This window comes from Chlorocebus sabaeus, chromosome 8 (assembly GCF_047675955.1).
Source record: "Chlorocebus sabaeus isolate Y175 chromosome 8, mChlSab1.0.hap1, whole genome shotgun sequence".
Taxonomy (NCBI): Eukaryota; Metazoa; Chordata; class Mammalia; order Primates; family Cercopithecidae; genus Chlorocebus; species Chlorocebus sabaeus.
Genome location: NC_132911.1, coordinates 98,975,446 through 98,991,340, shown reverse-complemented (window position 1 = coordinate 98,991,340; position 15,895 = coordinate 98,975,446).

Below are 15,895 nucleotides of genomic sequence, written 5' to 3'. Positions count from 1 at the left end.
AGTACTGCAGTAAACATACGTGTGCATGTGTCTTTATAGCAGAATGATTTATAATCCTTTGGGTACATACCCAATAATGGGATTGTTGGGTCAAATGGTATTTCTGGTTCTAGATCCTTGAGGAATCACCATACTGTCTTCCACAATGGTTTGTTCTCATTCTTTTTCCTTCTAAAATGAATACTGTCTAAATTGAAGTAATAGGGCAGCATGATTCTTACAAGTCATTTGTAAAGATGTTTGTTTTATTTATTCCCTATGAGGCAAGCAGCAATGCTATCATTATTTTTATAACTAGTGACTGTACACATGGCGACTTTTATTTTATGTAAGTTGAAGCTACAACTTTCCTATTAAAAAAAAAAAAAAAGATGCTCCCTCTAGCCTGCCTCTTTCTGTGTGGCTTAAACCTAAGTCAGTCATTATGAAGGCATTCAGGCCTTTCACGGTATCTTTTCGGTTTCATCTGCCTCTGCTTTCCTCCTCCTCCAACCAAACTTCCTACCTGCTGGTCCTCAGATACACTCCCTCATCTTATCCTTTCGAAATCCAACTCATTTTTCAAAGCCAGTGTCTTGTACAACAGCAGTTCTCAAAGTGAGTTCCACTCTTAGGGGTCTTTCAGGTGGTGTATGAGATCAAATCTATTGTCAGTCAGAAGATGTCAGTTTCCTTCTTCACTGTGTTGACGTTTGTGCAGATGGTGGAAATGGTAGATAGCGCTGCTGGCTCCTTACTTAGCACCAGTCAAAGCAGTGATGCTCTGCACCTCCCATCAAAAAAGCCAGTTTCACTTAAGAATGTCCTTGATAAAGGCGGTAAAAATTATTGCCTTAGCCTTCAAAACATGTCTTTTTAATATTCTGAGTGACTAAATGGGAAGTACAACTAAAGCACTGAGCAGTTGTCTGAGTTGTGAGCTGAATGAACTGCTTTTTTCGTGGAACGCATTTTTGCCTAAAACAACAGCTGACAGACAGAAACTATGAGCATTCAGAAAAGTAATAATGTGAGTCTCCTCCAAGAAAATAACTGACAGAATGTTAAGTGAAAATTAGAATTTCAAAATATTTATATCCACTGTGAGCGTGTCCCCATTATTTAAATTCTTTCCAGATCAGACTAGTGGTGATATTAACAAGCAATTTTTTATACTATATAATGAAATGTGACAATATCTGGAAGATCTGTATAAGTCAGCAAACCAGTATTGCCAAAGGAACAAATACATGATATAACAAAAGTATACATTTAAAATGCAAGATAGACCAATAGATTTTAACATAACTGCGTGCTGAAATTTCATTTGATATGATTTCAGTTTCTACATTGCAGCTAACTTTTAAGAAACTACTCCTTGTAAAGTTTTGATGTAGTATTGATAAATAGGCACAGTTACCTGAAAAGACTATTAAAATATTATCCTCTTTTCCAGCTGTATGTCTGCATGAGGCTGAGTTTTCTTCTAAGGTCTCAGCCAAAACAACCTATCTCAAGAGAGTGAATGCAGCAGTAAATATGAGAATCCAGCTGTCTTCTGTTAAGCCAGAGATTAAACAGAGCAGCAGAAATAGAAAACAAATGTCATGCTTGTCACTGCATTTGTTTTGGAAAATGCAGTTATTTTCATAAAAATGTGATAATATATAATGGGTTTATTATTTTTAAGTATATATGGTCTTAATGTATATTTTTAATGTTCTTAGTTTTAATTTCTAATACAATAAAAATCAATAGATATAACCAAGCTTTTGGGGTTAAGAATGTAAAAGGGCCAAAAACATACAGTAAGGAAAAGACAGTTAGTGATGCTGGGGAAAACTGGATATCCCTCTGCAGAAGAATGAAACTAGACCCCATCTCTTGCCATATACAAAAATCAAACCAAAATGGATTAAAGATTTAAATGTAAGACCTCAAACTGTGAAACTACTAAAAGAAAACATTGGGAAACTCTCCAGCACATTGGTCTGGGCAAGTATTTCTTGAGCAATACCCCACAACCATAGACAACCAAAGCAAACATAGACAAATGGGATCATATCAAATTAAAAAGTTTCTGCACAGCAAAGGAGACAACCAACAAAATGAAGAGACAACCCACAGGATGGGAGAAAATATTTGCAAACTTTCCATCTTACAAAGGATTAATAACCAGAATATATAAGGAGCCCAAACAACTCCATAGAAAAAAACTAATAATCCAATCAAAACTGGGCAAAAGATTTGAATGGACATTTCTTAAAAGAAGACATACAAATGACCAGTAGGCATATGAAAAAGTGCTCAACATCATTGATCATCAGAGAAATGCAAATCAAAACTACAGTGAAATACCATTTCATACCAGTTAAAAATGGCTTGTATCCAAAAGACAGGCAATAACAAATGCTGGCAAGGATCTGGAGAAAAGGGAACCCTTGTACACTGTTGGTAGGAATGTAAATTAGTACAACCACCATGGAGAACAGAAAACTAAAACTAAAAATTGAGCTACCATGTGATCCAGCAATCCCACTGCTGGGTATATACACAAAAGAAAGGAAGTCAATATATTGAAGAGGTATCTGCATTCCTGTGTTTGTTGCAGCTCTGATTACAATAGAAGTAACCTAAGTGTTTGTCAACAGATGAATGGATAAAGAAAATGTGGTACATATACACACCAGAATACTATTCAGCCATAAAAATGAATGAGACCCAGTCATTTGCAACAACATGGATGAAACTGGAGATGATTATGTTAAGTGAAATAAGTCAGACACAAATATCACATGTTCTCACTTATCTGAAGGATCTAAAAATCAAAACAAGGAACTCATGGACATAGAGAGTAGAAGGATGGTTACCAGAGGGTGGGAAGGGTAGTGGGGACCTGGCAGGGTAGGTAAGATGGTTAATGGGTAAAAAAAAAAAATAGGAAGAATGAATAAGACCTACTATTTGATAGCACCACAGAGTGACTACAGTCAATACATAATGAATAATTAATTGTACATTTTTAAATAACTTAGAGTATAATTGGGTTGTTTGTAACCCAGAAAATAAATCCTCGAGGGGATGGATATCCCATTCTCTGTGATGTGCATATTTCACATTGCATACCTATATCAAAATATCTCATGTGCCCCCGTAAATATATACACCTACTGTGTACCCACAAATTTTTTTTAATTTTTCAGTGTAAAAAAGTTACGAGACGAAAAAGGTTGAGAACTGTTGTACACAATCCTGATTACCCTTCCTAGCCCACCCTACCCCAGCCTAAAGATGTAATTTCTCCCTCTCCCATCTGCTTTCAGATTTTGTTTCTCATATAATACCTTGAATTGTAATTATTTGTGTGCTTATTGTATTCATCTTGGAGATTCGATTTCAAGCTCTTTAAAGTCTCTGAGTGGTACAGGGGAAACTGGGAGAGTTTTGTTACTAACTTCCTGGGATCACTCTAAGTAAGCCAGAGTGTCTTTGGCCTCATCTGTGAAATGAGGATTGGATTATTGTTTTCTTGTTTGTTTGTTTTTGTTTGTTTGTTTGTTTGTTTGTTTTGAGATGGAGTTTCACTCTTGTTGCCCAAGCCAGAGTGCAATGGCATGATCTAGGCTCACTGCAACCTCTACCTCCCAGGTTCAAGCAATTCTCCTGCCTCAGCCTCCTGAGTAGCTGGTATTACAGGTGCCCGCCACCACACCCAGCTTCTTTTTGTATTTTTAATACAGACAGGGTTTCACCATGTTAGCCAGGCTGGTCTTGAACTCCTGACCTCAGATGATCTGCCTGCCTTGGCCCCCCAAAGTGCTGGGATTATAGGCATGAGCCACCACACCCAGCCTATTAAGTTTTCTTCTAACTTGCAGATGGTATGAGTACTGTTCCTCTAAAAGTACCTTGGTGCACCTAGCGTTGTGCTATCCACACATTGGGAGATGTGGTGTGCGTGGTGGGGAAGATCCCAGATTCTGGGGTCAGAGAGACATGGGTTCCAAAAGATATCATCTGTCTTCTCTGAGGCTGCACTAGAGACATAGTTAGGATTGAGTTAAGAATTCAGTCTGTCCCATACAGTCCCATGAGATACAAATTGAACTAATTATAAGAAGTAGTTGAGAGAGAAAGATGACAAGCACTTTTTCCAAGTGTGGTACTGTTGTTCACAGTTATTCTGTCTCCTCTCCCAGAAGGATTGTATACCCTCACCTGCTGAACTCAGGAGGAGAAGAATGACATCCCACTCTTTGAGATGAAAAGACCTCAGGAAGACACTCCCAAGAAAGTCATGTTCAGTTAAGGCAGGGTGAGGGCATGAGGAGCTCACTTACCATGAAGTGGGCATTCCAGAAGGCATGGTGAATGAAGTTGGCCAGGAGGCAACAGTTGGGGGTGGTAGGGAAGGCAGGGGGTGGCAAGAGATGGGGAAGAACGAGCAGTATTAGGGTGAGAGCCTGGAAGGAACTCATATTTCAACCAAAAAAACAATAGGGATCAGAGCCCTGGGGGGATTGAGCGGCCTTGATCTCACTGCATCTGGTCTCTGCTAAGACAAGGCAGTTTCCATGTGTGATGTAAGCTCAGGCTCTGGCCCTGGGTGGTAACCCAGGCTGCAGGGTGGGGAGGGAGGTCGGGGAGAGGGATTGTCAGGTTGTTTGCACCCAGTTCAGCAGCCTACATCCTTTGCTCTCACCTTTGAGTAGAATTGATTTAAATAGAATCCAATTTGTTAGGAGACTGTGAAGTTCATTTCTGGCTAGAGAAGTACACAATACCCAAGAAAAAACGGTGTTGAAGTATTATATCTTCGGAAGGCCGTTTCCAGGCACTCTGAGTACTTGGAAATGAGGCCTAAGTGCTAACTCTTACCAAGCCTTTGTTCATAAGAACAAGTTAGTATCGGGGATTCAGTGGATTGGGGTTCAGATAGATTTAAAAAGCAGGAAAGACTGAGGGTCCAGGCTTCAGTTTTGCTGGAGATTAATACCAGAGAAGAGACATGGAGGAAATTGAGGCAGAAAAACTTGCCCAAAATCACACAGGTTGTAAATGGCAGAGTAGTGTTCAGACCTAGCTCAGTTGAGTAACACAGGGCTTTCACCTTGGTATTCCCCCATTGAGCCTTGACAGACCAATAGATGAATACACTAGACTGTGAGAATATACAATCCCAGTGTTACCAGAATAATACTTTCAGATATTTTGTATGATTTTATTTAGAGGAGCCAAGATACAGTGCCTGACTGTGGCTATGTCTCAGGTTGTCTTCCCAGTGCTCATGGACAGGCGGCAGCTTCCATGAACAGTATGAGAAGGCCAGGTTAGGTGCAGCAGGAAACAGTTCGGTGACCTGTGAGTCAAGTCTGCCATGGGCTCAGGGGTGTGGAATGAGAGACTGCCATGGGTTTGCTAACCCTGGCAGTCTCGGGATTGGGGGCTGGGTTCTTGTCTAGCTCAGTGCTTCTCCACCCTGGGCTCAGATAGAGTCAGCTGGAGAGCTCTAAAAAGTGTCAGTAACCCAGGCCTTAGGCCCAGAAAATCTGATTCATTTTTCTGCAGTGAGACCCAAGCATCGGTACTTTTCAACAACTCTCCCACTTATTCTAGCGTAGTACAGCCAGGGTTACAATCCACTAACAGCAATAAGACCTTGGGCATATCATTTTCCTCTCTGGGCTTTGGGCTTTAGTATCCTCACCTATTACAAAACAATTCTCTAAAAGATCTTACTGCCCGTATAAACATATTAGGTTATACTAAGTGATTTTTAATGTCCCTCCCAGAATTAAAGTTCCATGAAACTCTTTTCATAATGTAATCATTCAGAAATAATTATTTCATTTAGGGTTGAGTGTGTATTGTGATCAGTGTTTGTCTTAGTCCCCTAGAAACAGTCAGTGCCAACTTCAAGGTTTGAGTTCCCTAATGACCAATTCACTTTACGTAGAAAAGAATAACAGCCTCCAAAGGTTGACAATACAAATTCTTCCCATTAGAAGTATCTTAGAGTGTGTGGCCCTCTAGAAAGTGAGTCATTGGCACCATCTTCCATTGCAAAGAGCAGCACTTATTAGCAATGTTAGGTAGAAAGCAGGACTCTAGAAAGTGTATGGAAAACAATAGAGAAACTACGTGACGTAGAAGCCATTTTAAGTTCTTAGAGTCAAGTAAAATTGACATTCACAGGTATGTAGGGAAAATTGTAAAAGATCTGCTCTCAAAGAATATAATGCTTAATCCTTACATAATTTTTTGAGGGATGGGGGATTAGACAAGAGTTTGAAGGCACAGATAATGTGTGCACTCATGATGCTCAGCACCACGTCCTCAGCAAAGGAGCTCCAGGCCACTTCTTGCCTTTGCCCCTGTTAATAAGCAGAGTCTCAGCCGGGCCCAGTGGCTCAAGCCTGTAATTCCAGCACTTTGGGAGGCCGAGACGGGCGGATCACGAGGTCAGGAGATCGAGATCATCCTGGCTAACCCGGTGAAACCCCGACTCTACTAAAAAATACAAAAAAATAAAAACTAGCCGGGCGAGGTGGCGGGCGCCTGTAGTCCCAGCTACTCAGGAGGCTGAGGCAGGAGAATGGCGTAAACCCGGGAGGCGGAGCTTGCAGTGAGTTGATATCCAGCCGCTGCACTCCAGCCTGGGCGACAAAGCAAGACTCTGTCTCAAAAAAAAAATAAAATAAAATAAGCAGAGTCTCACACTAAACAGGCTGCTGCATTGTGTGAGGTTATGAGCACAGGCCTGGGGTTAGACCGCCTGGATTTGAATACTGGCCTTATGGGGCATGTGATGTTCTACAGGGCACGTATCCTCCCTGAGCCTCTTCTCCCCAGCCTGTGCAACAGGGATAAGAATGCTCACCTAACAGAGAGTGATGCTGGGAGGAAGTGGATGGGATAATCCATGGAAAGCATTTAGCGAGGCTCCTGGCACATAGTAATTACTTAATAAGTGTGAATTATTTGCTGAGATCTCTGTACAATGTAAAAATGCGTACCTTAAACATGGCTCTCTGCCATGATTCTAGATAGGTTTTTTCCTTCAACATTCTTCTTTTTTTACCTTAAAATGTTTGTCCCACCAAGTTTCATCTTACAACAGGAGGCCCAAAGTGACACATTTTAGAGCCTTCAAAGCAGAGGACTATTTCACTTAAATGCCCACCTGCACTGTGCCAGGCGTGGCCGTAGACCCAGAGGTGCCCGACACCAGACAGGAACAAGGTTGACAAAACATGGGTCATTTCCTAAGGAACTGTAATCATTGGTCTTTTACATCAGGTATCTTTGACTCTGGTCAGTACCACACATCACCTACTACCAGGCACAGTCAGTGCGTTTAGGCTACTTCACAACCGAGTGAAATTCAACACTGGCCATCCCCCTGTTGCTCATCATTGATTATAATGTGACCAAAATGGAAACTGCTAACCTATGTGTCAATGCTTGTGCTGGAAACATACTGCTTCCAGATAGGGGGAAAAAGCAATTCAGTTAAACGTCCCTTTTATGGGTCTATAATTCTTACTGCAACTTCAGGTCAGCTGTTGAGTCCTCAAGTCACATTCTGAACCCAACTCTGGCTGTTTCTGAGACCTGAGGGACCCAGCAAAGGAGGGAGGTCCTGAAGCAGCCTTTCCAGGGGTAGAGTTAGTGACTTACAGCGAAGAAGAAAGAGACAAATTTGTCTCCAGGAACTCAGGGTTTTAAAAGACCCACCATCCCAAGTGCTCTAAACAATGAAACAAGTTGAGAATCTAACCCATAGCGGGCAGACCGACACTGAGGACCAGATCTCATTTCTTTGTTGGGCTTTGGTCTCTCGGGAAAAGCACCCAGAACGCTTCATCCAAATCTGCCTGCTATGAACAATATCCCATAGTGGTGGAGCTAAATGTTTTTCTCTGGCTGAAAATAGAAATCCTCCCTAGTGTAAACCCCCCGTCTTTGCTTTTAGGAGAAAAGGATAGGCACCAAATATTAGGATCTTTCCAGGGAAGTTTACCAGCCCTTTCGACACAGAAGCACTTGTCATCTTGAGCTTGTGAGCTTGAGCTTGAGCTTTGTGGGCTTGAGCTTGCTTTCTGGGAAAGAAAAATTGGAACCTTCTAACTGATTCACTTAAAAAATCAATTCTGTGGCACTTAAAGGAATCTAAGTGAATCTAAAGTTAAAGAGAAACAATGAAATGATTCCTCACCTACAATGAAAGGTTGAAAATCAAGGTAAGGACCTTGATGAGCTGAGGGAGGAAATCACAAGGGCATGTAGGTTAATGCTGATGGGCTCTTTGAGGCCAGGAAACCATATCTTCATGACCTTTGAGCATGATTGTTCAGCACAAATATTTCCAGAGTACAGTAATTTGGTTTTGTTTTTAAGAGTTGTTGTTGCTTTTTTTGATGGACTAAAAAACAAAATGAAAAATTATTTCATGTTCTCACTTTTTTGTGCATTGAAATATAGTACATAAAAAGCAGAAATCCCTCCATTATCCCAAAAGAGAAACACTGCTCATTTAATGTCTGTCCTTCCAGATTTTGGGATGAATGGATGGATAGATGATAGAGATATTTACTGAAATATTTTTCTTAATAAAAATGGGTCCTGTCCTACATATTATCCTGCCATTTGCTTTTGTTTTACTAAACAGCATATCATGGCCGTCTTTCCTGGCCAATATACACATATTTCTTAGAATGGCTTCGTGGTATTCATGGTGTGGGTGTTCCATGAGTTCTCTAACCATTCTTCTGTTTATGGAGATCTTGGTTTCAGTATTCTTCTGTTAGGAAAAATGCTTCAGGGAATATCTTTGTACATATATTGGTACACATGCTTGCTAGTATTTCCTTAGAAACAGATTATTAAAAGTGGTACTGCTAGGCAGAGATTATGCATTTCTAACAAGCTTCAAGGTGATGCCTGTTTGCTGTTCTATGGACCATATTTTGAGCAGCAAGGCCATGGATGTAGTCTGCCCTGTAACAAATTCAACTAATCAGATCAGCAAGCTGTAGAGGCCACATGTGGGCTTTCTGGTGGATAGTGCCAGTGGAGCCCACTCTTGCCAACTTCAGTGAAGCCATCTTGCACCCTCCAGACCTGCCAGTCTGCCATGTAAACACCAGCAAGTGACTTCAACTGATGTGGAGCAGAAGCATTGCCGGGCCAGGCCTGTCTGGTTTCAAGGTTCATAGAATTGTGAGATATAGAATAAAATGGTAGTTCTGTTAAAGCCCTACCCCAAAAACACTGGGATTACTTGGTCATAGAATTTACATGTTTTTAATTCAGATGATATCACCAAATTACCTTTTCACAAAATTGTGTCAATTTCTATTAGTACAACTAGGGATAAGAGCGACTAATTTTTTTCCTAAAGGCATGGAAAGAGTCAGTGTTTGTTGAGCATTATTGACTGTTTAAAATATATTTTATCATGAAATATTTCAAACATACAGGAAACCACAGGGAATAGGATAAAATAATAGTTCAAACATTTTTGTTGTTTCTTGAGTCAAATTTAACGGTAATTCTGGCTGACACAGTGGTTCATGCCCATAATCCCAGCACTTTGAGAGGCCGAGACAGGAAGATGGCTTGAGGCCAGGAGTTGAAGATCCTAGGTAACATACCGAGACCCGTTTCTACAAAAAATGTTTTAAAATTAGTCTGGCATAGTCCTAGCTATGCAGGAGGCCAAGGCAGGCAGATCGCTTGAACCCAGGAATTCAAGATTACAGTGAGCTATGATCAGGCTACTGTGTCTAACCTAGGTGGCAGAGCAAGACCCTGTCTCAAAAAATAAAAAAGTAATTATTCTTCAAAGAATTGTCCACATCACACTTCAGCTAAATAGTTAAACTGAGATTTCAATCCAAGTGTGTTTGACTGCAAAGCCCAAACTCATTTTGTTTACCAACTTCCCTTCTTATGTAACTCATATTGTAGATATACAGTATTTAACAGATGTCTTGAGATTTTGGGTCATGTTGCCTAAGTAGCTTCTGAAGATCACAGAACTAAAAAGAAAAAGAACAACATCTGGCCTAGCCTCTGGCTGTCTCTTCATCTCTCCCTCCCATAGCTAAAGTATCTCAGCCCACTCCCTTTGCCTTGCCACCCCCTAGGGCTGTAGACAAGTTTGTGAACTATCACCTTGCAATCAGTGAAGCCTTCTGCCAAGGGCTTCTTGGAAGAAGGGGCGGGACATGGGCAGGGAGGGAGAAAGTGGATTTATCAATGAGATTCCTGTTGGCAGGAATTGAGAATGGGAGAAGGTCAGGGAAAATTAGGGAAATGAAAAATATTTAAGAAATACAAAGTAAGAGGAGTCAATCGAGGTCATATTTCTAAAAGAAATAGGTGTGTGAATTATGACACGCTGGGCAAAGAGAGTTCAGGCCATCTAATGCCAGCCACCAGGTGATAGGTACACAGAGCTCCCAGCACACAGGACCCTGGCATGGGGAGGCACCTGACATCCAAAGGTACTTTCTTCACCCAGGACAGCTGAAGGGCAGGGGCAGGTGGTAGAGGTAGAAAGACGCATGCCAAAGCCTTGTGCTCAAGGTTCGAGAACACAGCTGAGTCCCCTCCAGCGCCATTCCAGTTCCCCATTGGCTACCTGGACAGCCATGAGCCACACTCAAAGGAGGAGGAGTGGGAGGAGGGTGGCGAGGCTCGGGCATGGTGGGCTGCAGGTCCTGAGCCCTGCCCCGCGGGGAGGCAACTGAGACCCGGCAAGAATTTGAGCTCAGCGCCAGCTGGCCAGCACTGCTGGGGGACCCGGCGCACCCTCCGCAGCTGCTGGCCCAGGTGCTAAGCCCCCAACTGCCCACGGCCAGCGGCGCCAGCCAGCCGCTCCGAGTGCGGGACCCGCCAAGCCCACGCCTACCTGGAACTTGCGCTGGCCCGCAAGTGGGGCGCAGAGCCCGGGTTCCTGCCCGCGCCTCTGCCTCCCCACTTCCCGGCAAGCAGAGGGAGCCGGCTCCAGCCTCGGCCAGCCCAGAGAGGGGCTCCCACAGTGCAGCAGCAGGCTGAAGGGCTCCTCAAGCGCTGCCAGAGTGGACGCCAAGGCTGAGGAGGCGCCAACAGTTAGGGCTGCTAGCATGTTGTCACCTCTCAAGGCCTTGGTGAACTCCTGCCTTTCCACTACTCAGCAGCCCCTGTGCCTATGGCCCATGCCCACCCTCCAGCCCCACAGACCAGCCTGCCTGTTCCACCATCACCCGCACCAGGTCTGTGTCCTTCCAGCCATCCTCAAATGCTGCCATACTCCCTTTGCTGCCCCCGATCACTGCCTGACAACCACAGAAGCTGCCACCACTTTGTTCCTAAGGTAACGGAGGGCCTTCCTTGCCTGTGACAGTCTGAGGGGAGTGAGTGCAGCAGCCTTTCTAGGGTCATGGCCACCAGCACAGATTTTTCAGCTCTGCTGAAGTCCCTTGGGCAGTGAGGGAGCACGCTGTGTCACAAGGGTATCAGAGGACCTGTGAGGGAGCCCCAGAGGGTGCAGGTGAGCAGGGCAGGAAGTACATCGGGCAGCTGCATGCTCAGCTAATTCATTACCTGCTCCTCTGCTTAACCTCTGTGAGCCATATTTAAACACAGGAAGGAACTGTGAATGCCCCCAGTAAATGCTTTGACACTGAAGCTGTCTTCAGTGTTTAAGCTTATCGTGTTATGAAGGTACAGGTTGTGTTCCCTGGTAATAACTCGTATCTTTTCTGAACAGGAGTGGGGCTTTAGGACACGGAGAGTCGGCAAGAAGACAGCAACTTCAAATGAAACTGGCACAGGTGGAAGGGACAGTAGATTAGGTAATTCATCAAACCCCTTCATTTTACAGATGAGTCCACAGGCTCAGAGCCCTCAAGGGACATGCCTGAAGACACAGAGCATTGGTATAAAGAACTTTTTAAAGGAAAAAAAAAGAGTCTTGGAAGTTATCAAGTCCAGCCAGGGGTAGCTAGGCCCTTGAGAGAGTATCTTTGATGTCTACCCCTCTGTTTAACCTGCCTAATTCTTCTCTCTCAGCGATTTGCCCAGTCCAGACCTCTCCAGATGGTCCCCTGGCTTCTGCATCCCTCTTTCACCTCCTTTTTCCTCAACCAAGATAAACCACTCCTGTCCAGTCTATCAGGGCCACCCCTCTGAAACCAGCTACTCCAGTTGAAAAACAAGCCAGTAAATAAATGTCCTCCCCTACAGCTGGGAAGAGCTGCTAATGGCTTCTAGTGGTTCTGCACTCTCAAGGGTGTTCTTTTTTTTAATTTAATTTTTGAAAAGCCAAAACATGTATACGGCTCAAAATTCAAACACTGTAACAATTCTCATTCCTGTGCCTGCCTCATTCCATCGGGGCAGTTCCCATCCCAACTCTCAGTAACTGTTTTTTATTAGTTTCTTGTGTATCATTTCAGAGTTTCTTTATACTCATATAAGCAAATACAGACATATTTACAGAGAATTCTCAAGTGTTCTCAGAACCATAAGCCAAAGGAATCTTGCTAACAATAGAACTTAAGGCACTTTGTAAATTTTATTGAGCAACAAGGCTTTCCCAGGGTCCCTTTTGTCACACCATGTAAGTGGCTACTTTCTTGTAGTTGGAGTTCCTTGCTCTGAAGAAAATTGGTTCCAACAGGGCTTTGTAATAAGATCATCACCCAGAGAGAACCACAATCTGCGTCTCATTTCCAGGTATGAAAGGGTGAAGGGGTGGTGTTGGAGAAGCCAGGACCCCTCTCTTTATTATTCATTCCTTTGTTGAACATTCCTAGGCACCAGGCATTGAGCCAGGTCCTGGGGACACAAATATAGCCCCTGTGCTCATGGCAGAAGGAAGACAACATAGGCCGAGGAGATTGTCCACTTGTGACTCACCAGATCCAACCCAGGCAGGTCTGTGTTTAAAAAGAGAATTGAGTCCTGTAGCTGAAATGGGCAAGGATAGATTTGACTTTAGGGACAGCTTGAGTTAGAGCTTAAATTATGTCACTAGGAGTCATCTCTTGGCTCTGCACCCTCTGGGCTAGTTCAATTCTCAGGCTACTCATGGTGGCCTAGGCAACTTCAGGCTTAGGTCACCACTGTGGACCATGGAAGTAAGTCAGGATCTCAAGAACTCAAACCAAAATCCAGGGACCAAGTGTCCTTAACCCTGATTGGCTTATTTAGATCACCTGCCTATTTCTGAACCAATCCCTGAAACCAAGGGGCATGGATTGTCCTAGTTGGCCTAGCCTTGGTCACATGGCCCACTCTTGGCTCCTAGGAGTTACGTCAACTTTACCCAGAGCACCCAGGATGATGGTGGAGGAGGAATGGTACCTCAAAATAAACCCAGGGTACCATAGCCACACACCAAAAAAAGAAGCTGCCAGGCCACAAAAATAGGTGTTGTCCCCCACACCCATGTAATTACAAGTGAAGTGCATGTTTCATATGGGAACTGCAAGGTGCTGGGAGGCCTGACCTGGGAGGAGACATTGGGAGTGTTCCCTGAGGAAGGAGCAGCTATCACCAAGTGAAGGTTGTTGGTTTATTCTAGGGCAAGGTGACTCCAGCTGTCATGGGAAGGCCCAGAGGCAGGAGGAAATGGAGTCCTTCCAAGGAACTTAGAGCTTCACTGTGACTGGAGCTCGGAGAGCAGGGATTGGGGAGTGATGGAGTAATAGAGAGGAGAGGAAGTGACATAGGTGAGGTGGGAAGCCCAGATGCCCAGCACCTTTCATCCCCGCCACCTTTAACCCCAGCCAGGTTCAACTGCCAAGCTCCATACATAACAGGTTCCCCGTGGGCTGCGTGTTCAGGCCTGTCTTCAGGCACTGTAGCTGGGAGCCAAGTGAAGATCAAATCTGACCAGGCCACGTCTCTGCTTAAAACATGAACGAAATTCTAGGTTCTCAGCATGGCCGTCAAGGCCCTGCCCACACTGCAGCCTTCTATCTCCCTGCCTTGTCTTCTCCCTGCTCCCCAGGCCCAACGCCCCAAGGCCTCCTAGTGCTGCTCATCACTAAAGCCACAATTACTAAGGACATCCTCAGGGGAAGAAAGAGGGCTGAGGAGAGCTAGATTGTAGCCACAGGGTGCATGTTTCTTCTTAACAGAGCAGGTGGAAGAAGGCTGGCCAGGGGATGTGGGCCAGGCGTGGACACCAGCTGTGGGCCTGTTCTTAGGACTGGGTCTCAGGCACAGCATCAGGCCTCCTGGCTCATCTCATATACTCACAGAGGCCCCCTTGCCACTGGATGCCCATCATGGGAGCTGAGATCAGGGCAAGGGCTTTCACAGGGCAGAGATCATGGGCCAGAGAAGCCTGTGCTCTGTCTCTAGGCTCAGAAATCTGCCAAATGCTGATCCAGACTCAAGCTTGGGACTCCTGGGGAAGTTTTTATTGACTTCTTTGGAAGGATCCATGAGAAATGCAACTCCAGCAGAGTCACATATATAAGAAGGTGAAAAAACCAAGACGAGAGGCTCAGAATTACATTTAATACCTAGTATCTCACCTTAGGTTCTGGGCAGAACTTTCTCCCACTTCCTCTCTATGGTTTCTGATCTCTTTCTGACTTATTTTTAAGCTACCCAGTTTACATATGTGGGTTTTTTGTCTTGTTTCATTTTTTGAGATGGGGTCTCGGTCTGTCGCCCAGGCTGGAGTGCAGTGGTGCGATCTTGGCTTACTGCAACCTCTACCTCCCAGGGTCAAGCAATTCTCCTGCCTCAGCCTCCCAAGTAGCTGGGATTACAGGCACTCACCACCACGCCCAGCTAATTTTTGTATTTTTTTAGTAGAGACGGGATTTCACCATGTTGGCCAGGCTGGTCACGAACCCCTGACCTCAAGTGATCCTCCCACCTCGGCCTCCCAAAGCTGGGATTATAGGCATGAGCCAGCACACCTGGCCTACGTATGTGTTTTTAATTAATTAAAGTTGCTTCCATTACTTTCTTGAAGCAGATACATAAGTAAATAAATAAATAAATAAGATGATGAAAGTGGTGTTTTTTAATTCCACAGAGGCACCATAGGTGTAAAATAATGTGTTATGGATCAACTCCAAGTCCTCAAATGTTTTAAAGCATTTCCTTTATATGTAGTCCATCAAAGTGGATCACAGCCATCACCAGTGAACCTTCAGCTTCCTCTGTTTAATCGGTTTCTCATGAATGCACAATATACAATTTCCTCCTAACAGCCCAACAAGTGTAACTACAGCTGCAAGTGCACATCTGTGTTTAGCTAACAAATCAGCCAGGCTCACACCAATCATCTCTTTTGTACAAGAAGACCAAAAAAGTAGATAAAGCCTCACAGAGGTCCCAATGTCCTCCTGAATGTGTTTTATGTGCAGTAATTACCATCCGCATTCTTTCATTTGTCAGCTAGAAAATTATGTTCCTCCAGATCTTCTCTTAGAATCTGACCTTAGAGATCAACCACTCCAACCCCTGGTAGCAGATCTCTGACTGCAGCTCAGGACTCTTTCTTGGTACACAGCTCCTCCTTCACTTCTGCACAATTCAGTAAATCTCAATTTTGTATTTCTTGACATTAGAATTATGTGAAGCCAGCACAGTGCTTCTTACCTGCCAAAGCCAATGGCTAACAGAAAACTGTGGGAAGGCATCCCAATTGAAGGTAAGGCCTGTGTGGGATCTAGACCCCAGCAGTGCAGGCAGCCACTCGACCGGGACATCAGCCTTACTCCTCAGCATCCATCTGCATGTTTTCCTCTTTTCTCCAGAGTATCTCTGACCACCTAATGGAGATGGCCAAAGCTCTGTAAAGCAAGACTTAATCTGTCTAAACATCTGTGTGACCATTGTTTCTTGAAGGCTGAACTGAACCCTTTCTTCCCCACCTCCCACCTTCCACTGGAGCCAA